The sequence below is a fragment of the Lactuca serriola genome, chromosome 9 (genome assembly GCF_051521515.1).
Source record: "Lactuca serriola cultivar US96UC23 chromosome 9, Lser_US96UC23_V15, whole genome shotgun sequence".
Classification (NCBI taxonomy): Eukaryota; Viridiplantae; Streptophyta; class Magnoliopsida; order Asterales; family Asteraceae; genus Lactuca; species Lactuca serriola.
In genome coordinates, this window is record NC_136416.1 from 162,747,269 (window position 1) to 162,766,216 (window position 18,948).

Sequence of the window (18,948 nt, forward strand, 5' to 3'; positions counted from 1 at the left end):
CGGGTAGAGTTTTCATTTTCCATCTTAGAAATTTGGAAAACTTTGGAAAACCGTAAAAATCACTTTTCTAATTTACATACAATTTGGAAAACTGAAAATTTTCATTTTCCTAGAAAATTTTGGAAAACTGAACGAATCAAACGTGTTTTCAAAATTTCTGTTTTTCTTAGAAAATTTTCCTAGAAAACTGAAAAATTTTCCACAACCAAACGCATCCATAGTTACTGTGAATTTTCTGATTTTCTTCATGTTATCAAGCAGGACCTGTGATTCCCAAGCAACAGCTACCATACATGTCATCAAACATCACAAGCTGAACAAAATAAATTTACTTAAAAACATTGGTATTGAACTTTTCTTAGTGTTTACCTGGTAAGAATGAGCATAAGATCAACCAACAAAGAGAGTTATTGGTAAATCAGATGGATGATTTTTCATCCACATCAAAAGATCTTCTATAGAAAAGACAGACGTTCTTCCTAATGGGGATTTGGTGGGGATTATGGTTGGAGAGATGGAGAGGAGAAAAATATTGACATACAATGCTGTTAAGATTCAAAGTTATGGGCGGGGTTTTTAAAACGGGGATGAATGTATTTATGAAAGAGACTGCATGTATATTAGGAAATAACGATAATCAACCCTAAAAAGTTTCCTGAATAGTATCGTATCATTAATTGATTCCGTTTAATTGTTCCCTAACAAACCAATTATTATTTATTTGGAATGTGAATTTTAAATTTGAACTATGATCGTATTTATAGTGGGGTTTTTTAATTGAGGTTTGAACCTTTAGAAGTGCAAAGTTTTTTTTTTTTTTTTTTTTTTCTAGAAATAGAAATTATACTGAATGCTTAGATTAATGTACGTCTTAATTTCAAGAAATTAAATATCAAATATATTTTATAATATACTAAAAATAATAAAGATAAAGATATAAAGATAAGATATATGAAGTAACATGGAAACACAAAGGGACCAAACTTGTGTGGTCATTATTGTTTCGTATTAAATGTGAACGATTTATATATTTTTTTGAGAGGGTGCCAGACCTCATTCCTAGTCTTTAATTAATCTTAACAAAAATTAAGTGTATATTCTATCCATTAGACATTAGATTAGATATAAAGTCATTATTACAGAAAGAACGAGAAAGATATAAAAATAGGTTGAGATCATCCAAGTAAGTTTTCATGTTTTATATTACTTACGATTGATTTAACCATTGATTGAATTGAAGAAATATATCCATTAAAAACAAACACAAATAAACATTTGTAATTAGTGTGGGTTTATTAGCATTTGTCATCCTCTCTCCCACCACCTCTTGAATTTGATAAACGTGCACCGCTAAATTTCAACATATGTTTGGTATCAACCGATAATTCAATTAATACCAATCACTATATTTTTTAAACTTACAATATTATACAAGAACACTGTAACGATATCAGAAATAATTCTTGCATTTAATTATTGCTTTTAAATAAAGAAAAACTTAATTCATGAAAAGCATGCCCAAAAACCCTGCGTGCTAGGTTTCTTAATCTCAAGTTTTGATCTCTCTAATAGGAAAGAGCCTAACCTTCAAACCATATTTCATTTGGAGTATAATAGAATCAGCTGGACAAACCTCTTGATCCTTAACCAACTCTACATGGTAATGATAAATGATTGCAGTCGCCACCATTTTCATCTGAATTAAACCCATTTCTTTACCCAAGCACGTTCGTGGCCCAGCATGAAATGCTGTAAATTTGTAAGATGGTTCGTGCTTTACACCTCCTTTTTCTGAAAACCATCTCTCCGGTTTAAACTGCAAGCAATCTTCTCCCCATATCCATTCCATTCTCCCCATTGAGTAGAACGATAGAATTATCTTACTGTGCTCATTAACTGCATGCCCACTTGGGAGTACGTCCGCCTTTGATGGTGCCTTGTGCTCCAAAGCAACTGGAGGATAGAGCCTTAATGCTTCACATAAACCTCCATGGAGATAAACCAGTCCATCCAACTCTTTTGCATTAAGATATTTCCATTTTGAACCTCCCACTTGCTTCTCAATCTCCTCTCGGATCTTGCTCTCTGTGCTAGGGTTTTGGGCGAGGAGATAGAAAAACCAAGAAAGACCTGTGCTTGTGGTGTCTTTTCCAGCAATCATCAGATTAAGTATGGTGTCCTTTAAAAACGTTCTTGTGTTCGTTGAAGTCCCGTGATGCTGACCTTGGAAACTAGTGATCAAGTATTTTAACAACCCGACCTCTTTCTCTACTCTTTCAAAATCATTGAGCTCATTTTCTTTCCTTGACAGACACTTATATATAAATTCATCAAAAGCCTTAGAAGCTTCGATTAAATTCTTCTCCTTACCTATGTTGAATCTGCGTTGCAACTTCCAAACATTTTCCGGCAACAAATGCCTCCACAAAATAGATTCTTCTGCTTCCATGAAGGCCTTCTCGCATGCATTATATGGTAAATGAAGAGACAGGGTTTCAGGATCATAATTTAAAAGCAACAGACAGATAGTGTCAAAAGTAAACCTCTGAAATATCTCCTGCATATCCGTCTCTTGTTGATTATTGGAGACGAATTCAAGGAGAGGAAGAAGCCCTTTCTCTATCTTGTTTTTGATATTTTCTTCCAAGTGAGAGTTGAAGTCGGGGTGTTTGAGTAGAGACATGCTTGTTTTCCTATGGAATTCCCATAAATCATGATCGGCGTTGAAGATTCCATCTCCAAGGATATCAAAGATCTTACGGAACTCGGGACCTTTGGGATAGTTGGAGAAGTTCTTGCTTAAGATGTGGTGAACATTGGTTGGGTCGGAGGTGAGGAGCATATCCATGTTAGTAAACCAAGGACCTTTAAACATGAAAGTGCCATGGCTCAGTTTGAGGAGATCTGTGACGAAATCATGAACACGGTAAGCATTTAGAATGAGATCGGGGGTCATGCCAAAAAGGACCCAATTTATGACATGATAGGACCTTCTTTGGTAAAGAAACAACCCAATGGAAGCCAACAAAACAACTAAAAGGAGAAGCATATCGAAGTAACGGAGGAAAGCCGATACTGGGAAATCTGTTTACTATTAGATAGTTAGCTCTCTTTTAAAGGAAAAAACTAGCACATGTGGTATACCAAGAAAATGAGAAATCTTTTAGTCCTAAATTAATTTTTGAAAAAGTACTAAAAACCGACAAAAGTTTGCATTTTGACCATTTTTCACTGGTTGGAACTGGTAATAAATTAATTTTAAGACTATTTCATAAATTGACCCAAAATATCGGGACTTTTCTACAAAAACAAAAAATATTAGGGTTTTTCTGCAAACAAAACCTTATTATTATTATAATAATAATTATTATTATATTAAAAATATAAATATGTATATTATTTTTTAAATTTGTTATTATTAATATTGTTAATAATACATATAAATACATTTAAATTAAAAAAATATTAAAGACATTTTATAAAGATGAAGGTTGAGCGGATGGTAATGCTTTAAGCTTTGAAATCATAAATGTTTGTTTGTATATTCTAATTTTGTATATGGTTATTTCACATTTGTTATTATTTTTTTAATTAAAAATATTAACATTTAACAATTTAAAAGAAGCTACTGATTTTTCAAATTGTTTACAAATAGTGAGCATATGATATACGTGTATGTCTTGTGTGTAAGTATTTGAATTACCAACATGTGTTTTACTCTTTTTCATTACTTTATCTTTGTGGTTTTTTTGGAAACATAACAGATATAGTATGATAAAGCAAAACAAGTCATATTACATTCTATTAAATAAAATATTTTAATTAATATTTTCGAATTTTGATATGGGCCACCAATATAAATATTTATTGTGGATCTGTTGGATTTAAAAAGAAAGCATTCTACCTTAAGAACTTTTATATACAAAGTGAGAAATCCTTTTATCTTAAACTATTTATACACAATTTTACCAATAGACAACTTCTTTTAAATTGTTAAGTGTTAATATTTTGAATTAAAAACAATAATAAGAAATGTGAAATGATCATATACAAAGTGAGGACAAACAAACAGATATTCATGATTTTAATGCTTAAAGCATTACAATCACCACCACACCTTTAAATAATTTATTTAATATATTTTTTATTTAAGTGTATTTATATGTATTATTAAAAATATTAATAATAATGAATTTAAAAATTAGTATACTTGTTTATATTTTTAATATAATAATAATAATAATAATAATAATAATAATAATCTGGTTTTTGTTTGCAGAAAAGTCTTAACATTTTTTTTACAGAAGTCCCAATATTTTGGGTCATTTTATGAAATAGTCCGAATATTTTAGGCCAGTTTATGAAATAGTCACAAATTAATTTGTTGCCGGTTCCAACCGGTCAAAAAGGGTCAAAATGCATACTTTTGTCGGTTTTTAGGACTTTTTCATAAATAAAAGTTAGTTTAGGACTAAAACGTAAACCGGACCAATATTTTAGAACTTTATTGGAGATTTCCCCGATGAAAATAAACCATTTTAAACCTTTAGCTCCTAATCCTATCTTTATTTTATAAACATAATGTATTTTCTACATAAATGCGTAATAAAAATATTCGTGTAATAAAAATATCTACTAATGTGGATTAAGCGCAACTTGATATAATTAAGGTCTATCCATACTTTCTGTCTTCAAAATATATTTTACACACACACGTTTAGCTTCTAATCCTATATTTATTTTATAAACATATATAATGTATTTTCTCCATAAGTACGCAATAAAAATATGTACTAATGTGAATTAAGTGTAGCTTGATATAATTAAGGTCTATCCATACTTTTTGTCTTAAAAATATTTTTTCACACACACACAACTTTATCTCCTAATCCTATCTTTATTTTATAAACATAATGTATTTTCTCCATAAATACGTAATAAAAATATATACTAATGTGAATTAAGTGCAACTTGATATAATTAAGGTTTACCCATACTTTCTGTCTTAAAAATATATTTTACACACACCGTTCCTCTTAATCCTATATAAAGATAATGTATTTTCTCAATAAGTACGTAATAAAAATATTGGTGTAATAAAAATTTGTACTAATGTGAATTAAGTGCAGCTTGATATAATTAATGTCTACCCATACTTTGTCTTAAAAATATATTTCTCTCTCTCTCTCACACACACACACACACACACACACACATATATATATATATATATATATATATATATATATATATATATATATATATATATATATATATACACACACATTAATAGGGTACCTACGTGATGCGGCGGTGCTAAATAGTAAATTTCGGTAAATAGTTTCCATGCGAATATGTTTGCTTTTCACGTCAGATAGTTTCTTTCATCCTTTTGTCTGATTGTTTTTTGTCGGATAGTTATTTTCGGGGTCGGGGAAAGAGTTCCTAGCTAGATGCATAGCTACCAGCATTGAATTGTTTCATTTCGTGTATCCTCTATTGCTTTGGTTTTTTACTTTACAACTATGTTGTGATCAGCTTACTAATTTTTTGATTGGTCATACTTTAACTATGTATTTATGCGCACGACGTAGTAGGACAATCATTCAACTCTTGTTATCTGTCACACCCCCGAACCAGACGGCGGAAACGTCCGGGGGCTGTTGTGACTCAATTGAATACCATAACATTGAATATATATGAAACATAACAACATTTGTCACCATGCATTAATATAGTACAACCAGTAGCGTTTACATGTCATACATTGTTTAAACATTACATTCCCAAAAATAAATTGTTCGATTCGTACATAAATAAACTGCAAGCCATCACTGAATATGATTTCCTTTGTATCACTGGTTCCCTGAGAATACAAGTATTTTGAAAAACATCAACATATGAAATGTTGGTGAGTTCATAAGCGGTATTTGAAGAAAACAATGTTCGTATCGTTTGAAAACCACCAGAAAATCCGATATTTTCTGAAATGAAAAGCTTTCGAAAATGTTTGTGAAGATCCATAGGTATGCTTGTTTGTTTCTATACTTGTAAAAATTTTTCATTAAAGTTGTATACATTTCGAGTCCGTTATGTATTGAGAAACCCTAGGAAAACCCGATGTTTTCCTAATCCTTTGAATTCCATGAAGTTGCGTTGAAACCATTGCAAAAAGAGTAGTCTCATTCCCAGGCGACGTTGGATTATTTTTGAGCATGATTAATTGCTACAAACACGCATTACACAAACGACCAGTTTATAGCTATACTAACGATCCCGAAGGCGTCGTTCGTACTAATCACGTTATCCAACCGCCCTGACTACGTGTCGTCCCACATCCGAAGAGAAAGAGGACACGAAGACCTCGATGACTCTATTAACCGGTTGGGGATAAAAAATGTGTACGAGGGGTCCCCGACCCGCCTCGCATAAAATGTAGACTTTTCTAGCAATACCAAAGGACCCTTGGGGACCAGTTGTATACAAGCCATTGAAAGTCCATTTACGTTGTGTCAGATCGGTAAAACCCAACACTTCGTAAAATAAATGTCTTCGGGCCTTAAGATCAGGTCATTGGGCTAGCTAGGCTCAACGAACAAGATTTTACACTTTTGGGGCCCAAAGATGGTGCGTAGACGTCTGTGCACACTCGCATGCATATTGAATTCCCAAACGTTATTTGTATGAATCGTAGTGTCGTCGTGTTAGTAGTTTCGGATTTTCATTGGTTCGAGACCGAACCAATTCGTTTCACAACGATTTTGGTATTGTAGTGTATTGTATTTCGTCGATAGTCGCGGTACCATTGTTTTATCAATTGCATGTATTGAATTAGCCTTGAAAGTTTTCTGTTTTCAGCCCCTCATTGTTTGCAAAATTTACTTTTTCAACCCTTTAGTTAAATACTTTCCGGTTTGGTCCTTAAATCAATTTTCTTGACATTTTAACACCAAAAATCATTGAAGTTGATGTTTTTCAGCATATTTTTCAATGAAAACAGTTTAAGTCCCTGAAATTTCAGTTTTCTCGGTTATAACCCTTCTTTTTCACAACTTTGACAATTTTGGCCCAAATTGTAAAATTTTTGCAATTTTGGTCCTTTTTAAATTTAAAAAAAACATTTTAAACCTTTGAAAAGGATTTGGAACACTTCTAGTCCACTGTTTTACAAAAAAATACAGTTTTGGCCCTCCAAAACAGAAAATCTCGCATAATGGGCCTCATTGGGCCGAAAATGTCATTTTTAGCCCATTAAGCTTGAAATTTATATTTTTAATCCTCTAAATGATTATATTTCCAGAAATTGTTTTATTGAAATTGTTTTGGCACACCTCATCCATCAGAATTCGTGATATGTTAATTTGGACCCTTAATTTTGTATTTTTCACATTTTAGGCCCAAAATTTGTGTTTTTAGCCCAAAGAAAATTGTTACTAAACCACTTAGCCATTTTTCTTGAAACACTTTGTATGTAGAAATATATTTGATGCTAAAATCATTTAACATAAGATATATCTCGGTTTTGAGGGGTCTTATGGCTAGATCCAACATTATAGCACACAAAAGCATACATGTAAGCATGGAAATCATACAAGGCATACAAAACACATATAGATCTACACTTTCACTTGTATTCCCCCCCCACAAAACTCATAAAAACAGAAAATAGGGGGTATGAAGCTCACCTTGGGTGTGGGTTCGGTTTTGCTAAGAAAATGGAAGAAAATGGAGTGATTTTCGGCCTTAGCACCCTTCCTTGGTAGATCTCGAGTTTGGTGACTTCTAAGGTGTATGATCACAAGTTGGAATAGATTTAGAAGAGGTTTTTGATGGAATGAAATAGCTAGATCATATATATAAGTAAATACTTACTTAAGATGGGGATTAGCTTGAAAGATCTTCTTGAAAGCTTCTTAAAATCTCGAAATTATGGGGAGAAAATGAGAGAGTTTTCTTGAATGTTCCTTGAGAGAATTTGTGAAATGTGTGTGTGTGTGTTTGAGATGTGGCCGAGAGTGAGAGAGAGGAGAGGATAGAAGTGATTTTGAAATGATGCTTGCTTGGAAACATGAGTTATGTGCATGGAAACCCAACAAATAAAAGTGAGGTGGCAACCCAAGGTCAACTCTCCCTTTTTCCTTGGGCTTGGGCCGAGAATGGGGAGAGAAGAAAGGATTTTTGGGCTTTTTGCCCCTAAGCCCAATATTAGAGTTAGTTTGGGTGTTTATTGGCCTTATAAAATAAAATTGTGATTTTTATGCTTTAATAAGCTAGATTAGGTTAATCATGGATCAAAGCTTTCAACTCATTTCATTCTAGGCCCCAACATGGCCCAAAATGTTGAAATAAATTAGTGTGGGTCCAATTAGAGCCCAATTAGGGTTCTAAGCCCATGATAGTCTAATTGGAAGCTTATTGGTCCACTTGGATCCAATAAGGGAGTCCTAGTCCAAAATGGACTTAAACAAGGACTTCTAGGGTCTCCAATTGTTTGATGACTATTTGTAGTACTTGTATAATGTATTTGATTGAAGTTTTTTTGAAGTCATAATCATAGGTGTCAATCATGTTCTTAAGTTTTTGATTCACATTAGCTTGAATGTATATATTACATGACACAAAATTTCCAGTTGTGACATCATCCCCCCGTTAGAGGGAATTTCGTCCCGAAATTCTGTTTGAAAGCTAGATTTGAGAATGCTAGAATAGGTGAGGGTACTTTTGCTTCATTTGATCTTCGCGTTCCCACGTGAATTCTGGCCCACGCTTTGCGTTCCACCGTACTTTCACGATCGGGATGCGACTTTGCTTAGTACGCTTCACCTCCCTGTCCATGATTTCGATTGGTTCTTCGACGAACAGGAGATTCTCATTGATTTCGATTTCGTCAAGAGGAATGACAAGGGTTTCATCTGATAGGCACTTTTTCAGATTAGAGACATGAAACACGGGGTGTACACCGTTTAGCTCCGCGGGTAGTTGTAGTCTGTATGCTACTGGACCTATACGGGCGACGATTTCGAAAGGTCCAATATATTGTGGGTTCAACTTTCCCCGTTTTCCGAAACGTATAACCCCTTTCCAAGGTGAGACTTTCAACAGTACTCGATCACCGACCTGGAATTCTAAGGGCTTTCATCGTTTATCGGCGTAGCTCTTTTGTCGGTCACGCGATGCTTGTAGTCGAGCTCTGATCTGAACGATCTTTTCTGTGGTTTCGCGAATAATCTCCGGTCCTGTTAGTGCCCTGTTTGACGTATGCATTCTTGCTAGTTGGGTGTCACCTACTTCAGCCCAACATAACGGTGATCTACATTTACGCCCGTACAGTGCTTCGAAAGGGGCCACCTTGATGCTCGAATGGTAACTATTGTTATATGAGAATTCGATCAACGGTAGGTGGGTATCCCAAGACTTTCCAAAGTCTATCACACAAGCACGAAGCATGTCTTCAAGTGTTTGAATGGTTCGTTCACTCTGACCGTCTGTTTGTGGGTGATATGCGGTACTCATATCGAGATGAGTTCCCATTGCCTTGTGGAGTGATTGCCAAAAGCGCGATGTGAACCTACTGTCCCTATCCGAGATGATAGATTTTGGCACTCCATGGAGTCTTACGATTTCTCGTAGGTACAACCGCGTCAGTCTCTCCATCTTGTAGGATTCTTTGATTGGCAGGAAGTGGGCAGATTTTGTCAGTCGGTCGATTATTACCCATATGGTGTCCAGTCCGTCCGACGTCTTGGGCAGCTTGGTCACGAAATCCATAGAAATCCCCTCCCATTTCCACTCAGGGATTGCCGGTTGCTGTAACAATCTGGAAGGTTTCTGGTACTCCACCTTTACTTTGGCGCACGTAAGGCACTTACTAACATAGGTCGCGATTTCCGCCTTCATGTTAGGCCACCAATAGTGTTGTTTAATGTCCAAATACATCTTGTTCGAACCGGGATGAATGGAGTATCGTGTCTTGTGGGCTTCCTTCATAACGGTCTCCCTACATCCTCCGATTTTTGGGACCCAAATACGGTTCATGAAGTAGTATACCCCATTCTCTTTTGCTTCTAGGTTCTTCTCCATCCCGCGCAATGCCTCGCTAATTCTATTTTCCGCTTTCATAGCCTCTGACTGGACTGATGCAATTTGAGTGGCCAGATGAGATTGAATGGTTATCGAGTGTGTTCTCATACGACGACTAGAGTACTCCTTCTGACTTAATGCATCAGCTACCACGTTGGCCTTGCCTGGATGGTACTTGATCTCGCATTCATAGTCGTTTAGCAATACCACCCATCTTCGTTGTCTCATGTTCAGCTCCTTCTGATTCAAGATGTGCTGGAGGCTCTTGTGGTCCGTGAAGATGGTGCACTTTGTACCGTACAGGTAGTGCCTCCAAATTTTCAGAGCGAAGACCACGGCTCCCAGTTCTAGGTCATGGGTCGTGTAATTTACTTCGTGCGTCTTTAGTTGGCGGGACGCATATGCTATCACTCTTCCACGTTGCATGAGAACGCAACCTAAACCCTGATTCGACGCGTCACAGTAGACTACAAAATCTTCCGTTCCTTCAGGTAGAGATAGTACAGGAGCGCTGCAGAGAGCTTGCTTCAAGGTTCGAAACGCAATCTCTTGTCGGTCTGTCCACTTGAATGACACACCCTTTTGCGTAAGCAAGGTAAGCGGCTTGGCGATCTTAGAGAAGTTTTGGATGAATCTCCTATAGTAGCCTGCTAGGCCTAAGAACTGACGAATTTCTGTGGGCGTAGTCGGAGTTGCCCATCCTTCCACAGCTTTGACCTTAGAGGGATCCACATGAATTCCGTCTTGGCTAACTACGTGGCCTAGAAAATTCACGCTCCGTAGCCAGAACTCACACTTAGAGAGCTTGGCGTAAAGCTTTTCCGATCGCAGCGTCTCTAGGACTTGTCGGAGATGTTGGCCATGCTCCTCTTTGCTTCGAGAATAGACGAGGATGTCATCGATAAACACAATGACGAAGTTGTCAAGGAACGGTCGACAGATTCGATTCATTAGATCCATGAATGCGGCAGGTGCATTTGTTAGACCGAAGGGCATTACGACGAATTCATAATGTCCGTAGCGGGTTCGGAAAGCGGTTTTAGGAATATCCTCTTCTCGGACTTTGAGTTGGTGGTATCCGGACCGTAAATCTATTTTAGAAAAATAACTAGCTCCTTGGAGCTGGTCGAATAGATCATCGATTTGTGGGAGTGGGTAGCGGTTTTTAACAGTGAGTTTATTTAACTCTCTGTAATCGATGCACATTCTGAAAGATCCGTCCTTCTTTTTGACAAAGAGCACCGGAGCTCCCCATGGCGAGTAGCTAGGTCGGATAAATCCTTTGTCCAGAAGCTCACTGAGTTGGCTGGACAACTCCTGCATTTCAGCAGGAGCCAACCGATACGGTGATTTAGCGAGAGGAGTCGCTCCTGGAACGAGGTCGATTCGGAACTCAACCTGTCTCTCTGGGGGTACTCCTGGAAGATCTTCAGGAAACACGTCCGGAAATTCACACGCTACCGGAATATCTTGGATGTTAGTTTCTTCTTTGGTCTTGTCCATTATGTGAGCCAAGAACGCCAAATTTTTCTTTCGCAGATGTTTTTGTGCTTTGATGCACGAGATAAGACGAAGATTCGTGCTAGGTTTGTCTCCGTAAATTACTAGGGTTTCGTGATTCGGGAGACGAAGGCGAACGGCCTTCTCATGGCACATAATCTCAGCATGGTGGGGGCTTAACCAATCCATGCCGATAATCACATCGAAACTCCTAATTGATACTGGCATTAGGTTTATTCGAAAAACGTGTTGGTTGAGGGTTAGGGTACATACGATGTAGATTTCCCTAGTGGATTCGGTTTTCCCATTGGCCATTTCCACCGTATAGGTTTCATTTAGCTTCTGGGGTTGTTGTTTCAATAAATGTTTAAACTTCTCGCTTACGAAACTTCGCTCCGCTCCGGTATCAAATAAGATGCATGCATAAGTGTGGTTTAGGAGAAACGTACCGGTCACAACTGCGGGGTCCTGAACTGCATCACTCTGACCCATAGTCAGCATTCTTCCTGCTCCTCTGTTTCCTGAGTGGTTGTTGTTAGGGCAATCTCGACGGAAGTGCCCCGTCCTTCCACACCCGAAGCAGGTGTGGCTAAGCCCTGCATTGTTGCCGCCGGCATTGGTGTTGTTGTTATTGCGGTGGTTGTTGTTGTTGTTGTTCTGATTGTTTCCCTGACTCTGATTCTGGGGAGGATAAGTCATGCAGAACCTTGCAGTGTGTCCCCTTCGGTTGCAACTGGTGCAATGGAACTCCCTACATTCTCCATGGTGATGGAAACCGCACTTGTTGCACTTGGGAAAATTACCGGAATAGGGTCTTGAAGCATTTGAAGCAGCTGAGGCTGGAGCATGTGGTGTGGCTGGAACCGGTGCGGTGACAGCGTTAACTGCCACTGTCTGCTGCTTTTTAGAGGTCTCGGGGCCCTGACGCCCCTTTCTCTTGTTGTTCCACCCTTTCTTACCATCACCCTCCTTTTTCTTCTCAGTCTCCACTGGCTTCTCGCCCTTCTTGTTGTTATGATCATATAGCCTCTTTGCCAATCTCTTCGCACTGTCAAATGTTTCAGGGTTCGCAGCTATCACATTCCTCTGAATGGGAGGTGTCAGTCCCCAGATGAATCGTTCGATCTTCTTTCCTTCTGATGTGATCATTCCCGGGCACAACAGAGATAGTTCGCTAAATCTCGATATGTAGGCATCGATGTTCGCATTCTGCACAGTGAGGTTCCATAGTTCCTGCTCCATCTTTTGTATTTCGCCTCGGGGGCAGTACTCAGCCATTAACATTTCTTTCATTTCTGCCCAGGGGATAGAGTTGGCGACAGGGAGCGTCATAGCTTCCACGTGTCCATTCCACCAAGTGAGTGCTTGGTCCACAAAAGTACAGGCCACGAACTTCACCTTCATCTGCTCGGGGCACTCGCATATCTCGAATACCGACTCTACCTTCTCGATCCATTGCTTCAGAGTGATCACTCCTCCAGTGCCGTTGAAAGCTCGTGGTTTAGCGTTGGTGAAGTCCTTGTAGGTGCACGTTTTAGTGGGTCCTTGGTTCGTCCCGTTGTTCGAACTTCCGGATCCTTGCCCGTTGCCTCCTCCGCTGTTCCCTCGGTGAAGTTGTGCCATAGCTGTTGTGACCGCAGCAGACACGGCTGCCTGAAAAGCAGTGGTGTCAACTTCGGGCGGGGTTGGTTCGGGATTTCCGCGAGTAGCTCGGCGAGGCATCTTTCTGTCATGAAACGGAAAGATGTTGAGTGTACGTGGTTTCTGTGAGGTTGTGATCCTACTAACTAGGTGTATGGTACGAACCTAAACTTTACTACTATCGGGCATACAATCATAACGTCTCAACACATAACAACTGATAATATCATAGCAAAACACACAAAAGTTCATTAATATTATCCGCATGTAATACAAGAAAATTTTCTCGTAAGAGCATACATAAGTGACACTAATCCGACAGCATAAAGGCTCCATGAGTAGTGTAATCACTTAAACATAAAGCCGGAGTACATAACATAGTTCCTAATGACCTACTATGATAAGTCTATCCCTAACCGTGATGAGCTGCGTCAGGAGGTGGTGCCGAAGATGTGGATGCTCCCTGAAGACGAGTCACCAAGCGTTCTGCGTCCTGAAGTCGAGACTCCCACCTTACCTGCCTCATGTGAAACTCCCGGAGGACGTCACGCGTCTCCTGTTCCGCACGCTCGACCCTAGTCCACAACTGGCGTACTTGATCAGCAGTTCCCTGAGCAAGGTCGCCGGTGTCCCGTAATCATCTCACCATGACCGGTAGGGCTCGGTCGGCCGGTCCTCCGTCCCTTAAGTCAAAGAACTCACGTGACATGCCAAACGGGGGTCGCTGTCCCTGATGTCTGCTCCATCTCCAAAGATCAATGCCCCAAGGAGGGGTAGGTCCAGTGGGACCCACACGATAAGCAGGCACCCTGATCGGGTAAGGGGGGTTGATGACCTCGGACTCCGCGTCCGAATCACCCCCTTCGCTGTCATCGAGCTCCTCTTCGAAATTCTCTTCGTCTTCTTCGGGGTCGGCAGGCTCGCCCTCGACTTCGACCTCTGGTTCCCCGTCAGATTCCTCTTCGGGGTCTTCTTCAGGTTCCTCTTCAGGCTCTTCCTCAGGCTCCTCCTCCTCCAGCCACCCGTTGTTTCCCTGATTAGGGAAGTAGGGGTCTCTAGGGTGATGAAAACCAGCCATGCTGTCTGCGCGAGTACGTAAATATGCTAACATTATTCCTAGGTGCTATGACTATTGTACAGACTAAGCGAACGTTCTCTTTCTGGTGATAAAGGTATAGTTTTAGGTTCCCTAGCTGTCCCGATCTCATCAAGACGTGTGTTAGTTTTACTTTGGAGGGAATGTAGTTGATCATGCTACATTCACTCCTTGGTATCACTAAGAACAGTCCCGAATTAACCGAGATGCCAGCATTATTGTGTTTGATTCGGCGTTAGGTCCTTATTTCTAATGCAAGCAAGTGTGTTTTATTTACTTGTTTTGTTCAGAGTTATGTTAGTCCCTCTTTTGGTTTATAGTTGCATATCAATGTGTGGCTCGACATGCTAGTTCACTATAAACAAAGCTCTGATACCAACCTGTCACACCCCCGAACCAGACGGCGGAAACGTCCGGGGGCTGTTGTGACTCAATTGAATACCATAACATTGAATATATATGAAACATAACAACATTCGTCACCATGCATTAATATAGTACAACCAGTAGCGTTTACATGTCATACATTGTTTAAACATTACATTCCCAAAAATAAATTGTTCGATTCGTACATAAATAAACTGCAAGCCATCACTGAATATGATTTCCTTTGTATCACTGGTTCCCTGAGAATACAAGTATTTTGAAAAACGTCAACATATGAAATGTTGGTGAGTTCATAAGCGGCATTTGAAGAAAACAATGTTCGTATCGTTTGAAAACCACCAGAAAATCCGATATTTTCTGAAATGACAAGCTTTCGAAAATGTTTGTGAAGATCCATAGGTATGCTTGTAAAAATTTTTCATTAAAGTTGTATACATTTCGAGTCCGTTATGTATTGAGAAACCCTAGGAAAACCCGATGTTTTCCTAATCCTTTGAATTCCATGAAGTTGCGTTGAAACCATTGCAAAAAGAGTAGTCTCATTCCCAGGCGACGTTGGATTATTTTTTAGCATGATTAATTGCTACAAACACGCATTACACAAACGACCAGTTTATAGCTATACTAACGATCCCGAAGGCGTCGTTCGTACTAATCACGTTATCCAACCGCCCTGACTACGTGTCGTCCCACATCCGAAGAGAAAGAGGACACGAAGACCTCGATGACTCTATTAACCGGTTGGGGATAAAAAATGTGTACGAGGGGTCCCCGACCCGCCTTGCATAAAATGTAGACTTTACTAGCAATACCAAAGGACCCTTGGGGACCAGTAGTATACAAGCCATTGAAAGTCCATTTACGTTGTGTCAGATCGGTAAAACCCAACACTTCGTAAAATAAATGTCTTCGGGCCTTAAGATCAGGTCATTGGGCTAGCTAGGCTCAACGAACAAGATTTTACACTTTTGGGGCCCAAAAATGGTGCGTAGACGTCTGTGCACACTCGCATGTATATTGAATTCCCAAACGTTATTTGTATGAATCGTAGTGTCGTCGTGTTAGTAGTTTCGGATTTTCATTGGTTCGAGACCGAACCAATTCGTTTCACAACGATTTTGGTATTGTAGTGTATTGTATTTCGTCGATAGTCGCGGTACCATTGTTTGATCAATTGCATGTATTGAATTAGCCTTGAAAGTTTTCTGTTTTCAGCCCCTCATTGTTTGCAAAATTTACTTTTTCAACCCTTTAGTTAAATACTTTCCGGTTTGGGCCTTAAATCAATTTTCTTGACATTTTAACACCAAAAATCATTGAAGTTGATGTTTTTCAGCATATTTTTCAATGAAAACAGTTTAAGTCCCTGAAATTTCAGTTTTCTCGGTTATAACCCTTCTTTTTCACAACTTTGACAATTTTGGCCCAAATTGTAAAATTTTTGCAATTTTGGTCCTTTTTAAATTTAAAAAAAACATTTTAAACCTTTGAAAAGGATTTGGAACACTTATAGTCCACTGTTTTACAGAAAAATACAGTTTTGGCCCTCCAAAACAGAAAATCTCGCATAATGGGCCTCATTGGGCCGAAAATGTCATTTTTAGCCCATTAAGCTTGAAATTTATATTTTTAATCCTCTAAATGAGTATATTTCCAGAAATTGTTTTATTGAAACTGTTTTGGCACACCTCATCCATCAGAATTCGTGATATGTCAATTTGGACCCTTAATTTTGTATTTTTCACATTTTAGGCCCAAAATTTGTGTTTTTAGCCCAAAGAAAATTGTTACTAAACCACTTAGCCATTTTTCTTGAAACACTTTGTATGTAGAAATATATTTGATGCTAAAATCATTTAACATAAGATATATCTCGGTTTTGAGGGGTCTTATGGCTAGATCCAACATTATAGCACACAAAAGCATACATGTAAGCATGGAAATCATACAAGGCATACAAAACACATATAGATCTACACTTTCACTTGTATTCCCCCCCACAAAACTCATAAAAACAGAAAATAGGGGGTATGAAGCTCACCTTGGGTGTGGGTTCGGTTTTGCTAAGAAAATGGAAGAAAATGGAGTGATTTTCGGCCTTAGCACCCTTCCTTGGTAGATCTCGAGTTTGGTGACTTCTAAGGTGTATGATCACAAGTTGGAATAGATTTAGAAGAGGTTTTTGATGGAATGAAATAGCTAGATCATATATATAAGTAAATACTTACTTAAGATGGGGATTAGCTTGAAAGATCTTCTTGAAAGCTTCTTAAAATCTCGAAATTGTGGGTGGAAATGAGAGAGTTTTCTTGAATGTTCCTTGAGAGAATTTGTGAAATGTGTGTGTGTGTTTGAGATGTGGCCGAGAGTGAGAGAGAGGAGAGGATAGAAGTGATTTTGAAATGATGCTTGCTTGGAAACATGAGTTATGTGCATGGAAACCCAACAAATAAAAGTGAGGTGGCAACCCAAGGTCAACTCTCCCTTTTTCCTTGGGCTTGGGCCGAGAATGGGGAGAGAAGAAAGGATTTTTGGGCTTTTTGCCCCTAAGCCCAATATTAGAGCTAGTTTGGGTGTTTATTGGCCTTATAAAATAAAATTGTGATTTTTATGCTTTAATAAGCTAGATTAGGTTAATCATGGATCAAAGCTTTCAACTCATTTCATTCTAGGCCCCAACATGGCCCAAAATGTTGAAATAAATTAGTGTGGGTCCAATTAGAGCCCAATTAGGGTTCTAAGCCCATGATAGTCTAATTGGAAGCTTATTGGTCCACTTGGATCCAATAAGGGAGTCCTAGTCCAAAATGGACTTAAACAAGGACTTCTAGGGTCTCCAATTGTTTGATGACTATTTGTAGTACTTGTATAATGTATTTGATTGAAGTTTTTTTGAAGTCATAATCATAGGTGTCAATCATGTTCTTAAGTTTTTGATTCACATTAGCTTGAATGTATATATTACATGACACAAAATTTGCAGTTGTGACATTATCATAGAAAATTGTATTGTTAGAACATTTCGACAACGATTAGTATCATATTCACTATTTATTTTGGGTTAAACTAAAAATATGTTGGTTTGTGAGGGTTAACAAATAGTCTTTCTTCGGTGGTTAGGCTTTTTACAACGATTAATTTGTTTAGAAACGAAAACGTTGTATTGACATGATTTAAGATTTAGTTTGTATTTCATTATTCATCATTTTGTCGTTACTTGATTTTACAAGCTAGCTAAATTAAAATTACTAAAATGATAAGTATTAACTGTCCATGACAATATTTTACTAGACATCATAAAATAATTTAGACATCATAAAATAATTGAATATTTCATAAAAGAAAAAAAATATAATTACGATTTTGGAAAACATATTTTCACAAAATCATATCTTTCTTATTTTCATATTGATTACGTTATTTTTCAAAAATAATAAGTTCATATTTATAGAAATAAATAATAAATTCATTATTTAAAATTTATTATAGTTTTCGTTAAAGTAGTTCCCATGAACCAAGTTTATGTATTCAATATCGTTATTAGTATCCATATCGTTATTTGTGTATATATTGTATACTAATTGAATTAAATTATATATATATATATATATATATATATATATATATATATATATATATATATATATATATATATATATATATATATATATATATATATATATATATATTTTATTAATTTGGACATCCACTACTTTCAATTTCAAACGCTTAAATGCTATTATCCTCTCAGATATTTATTTTAATACATTTAAAAACATAGCAGATATAGTATGATAAAGCAAAACAAGTCATATTACTTTCTATTAAATAAAATATTTTAATTAATATTTTCGAATTTTGATATGGGCCACCAATGTAAATATTTATTGTAGATCTGTTGGATTTAAAAAGAAAGCATTCTACCTTAAGAACTTTTATATACAAAGTGAGAAATCCTTTTATCTTAAACTATTTATACACAATTTTACCAATAGACAACTTCTTTTAAATTGTTAAGTGTTAATATTTTGAATTAAAAACAATAATAAGAAATGTGAAATGATCATATACAAAGTGAGGATAAACAAGCAGATATTCATGATTTTAATGCTTAAAGCATTACAATCACCACCACACCTTTAAATTATTTATTTAATATATTATTTATTTAAGTGTATTTATATGTATTATTAAAAATATTAATAATAATGAATTTAAAAATTAGTATACTTGTTTATATTTAT

General features: G+C 37.3%; 1 pseudogene; it reads right to left on the reverse strand.

Annotated features, from left to right (window-relative positions):
• Positions 1-1,229: 1,229 nt before the first annotated feature.
• On the reverse strand, positions 1,230-3,100 carry LOC145074682 (alkane hydroxylase MAH1 pseudogene; annotated as a pseudogene).
• Between the last annotated feature and the right edge of the window lie 15,848 nt (positions 3,101-18,948).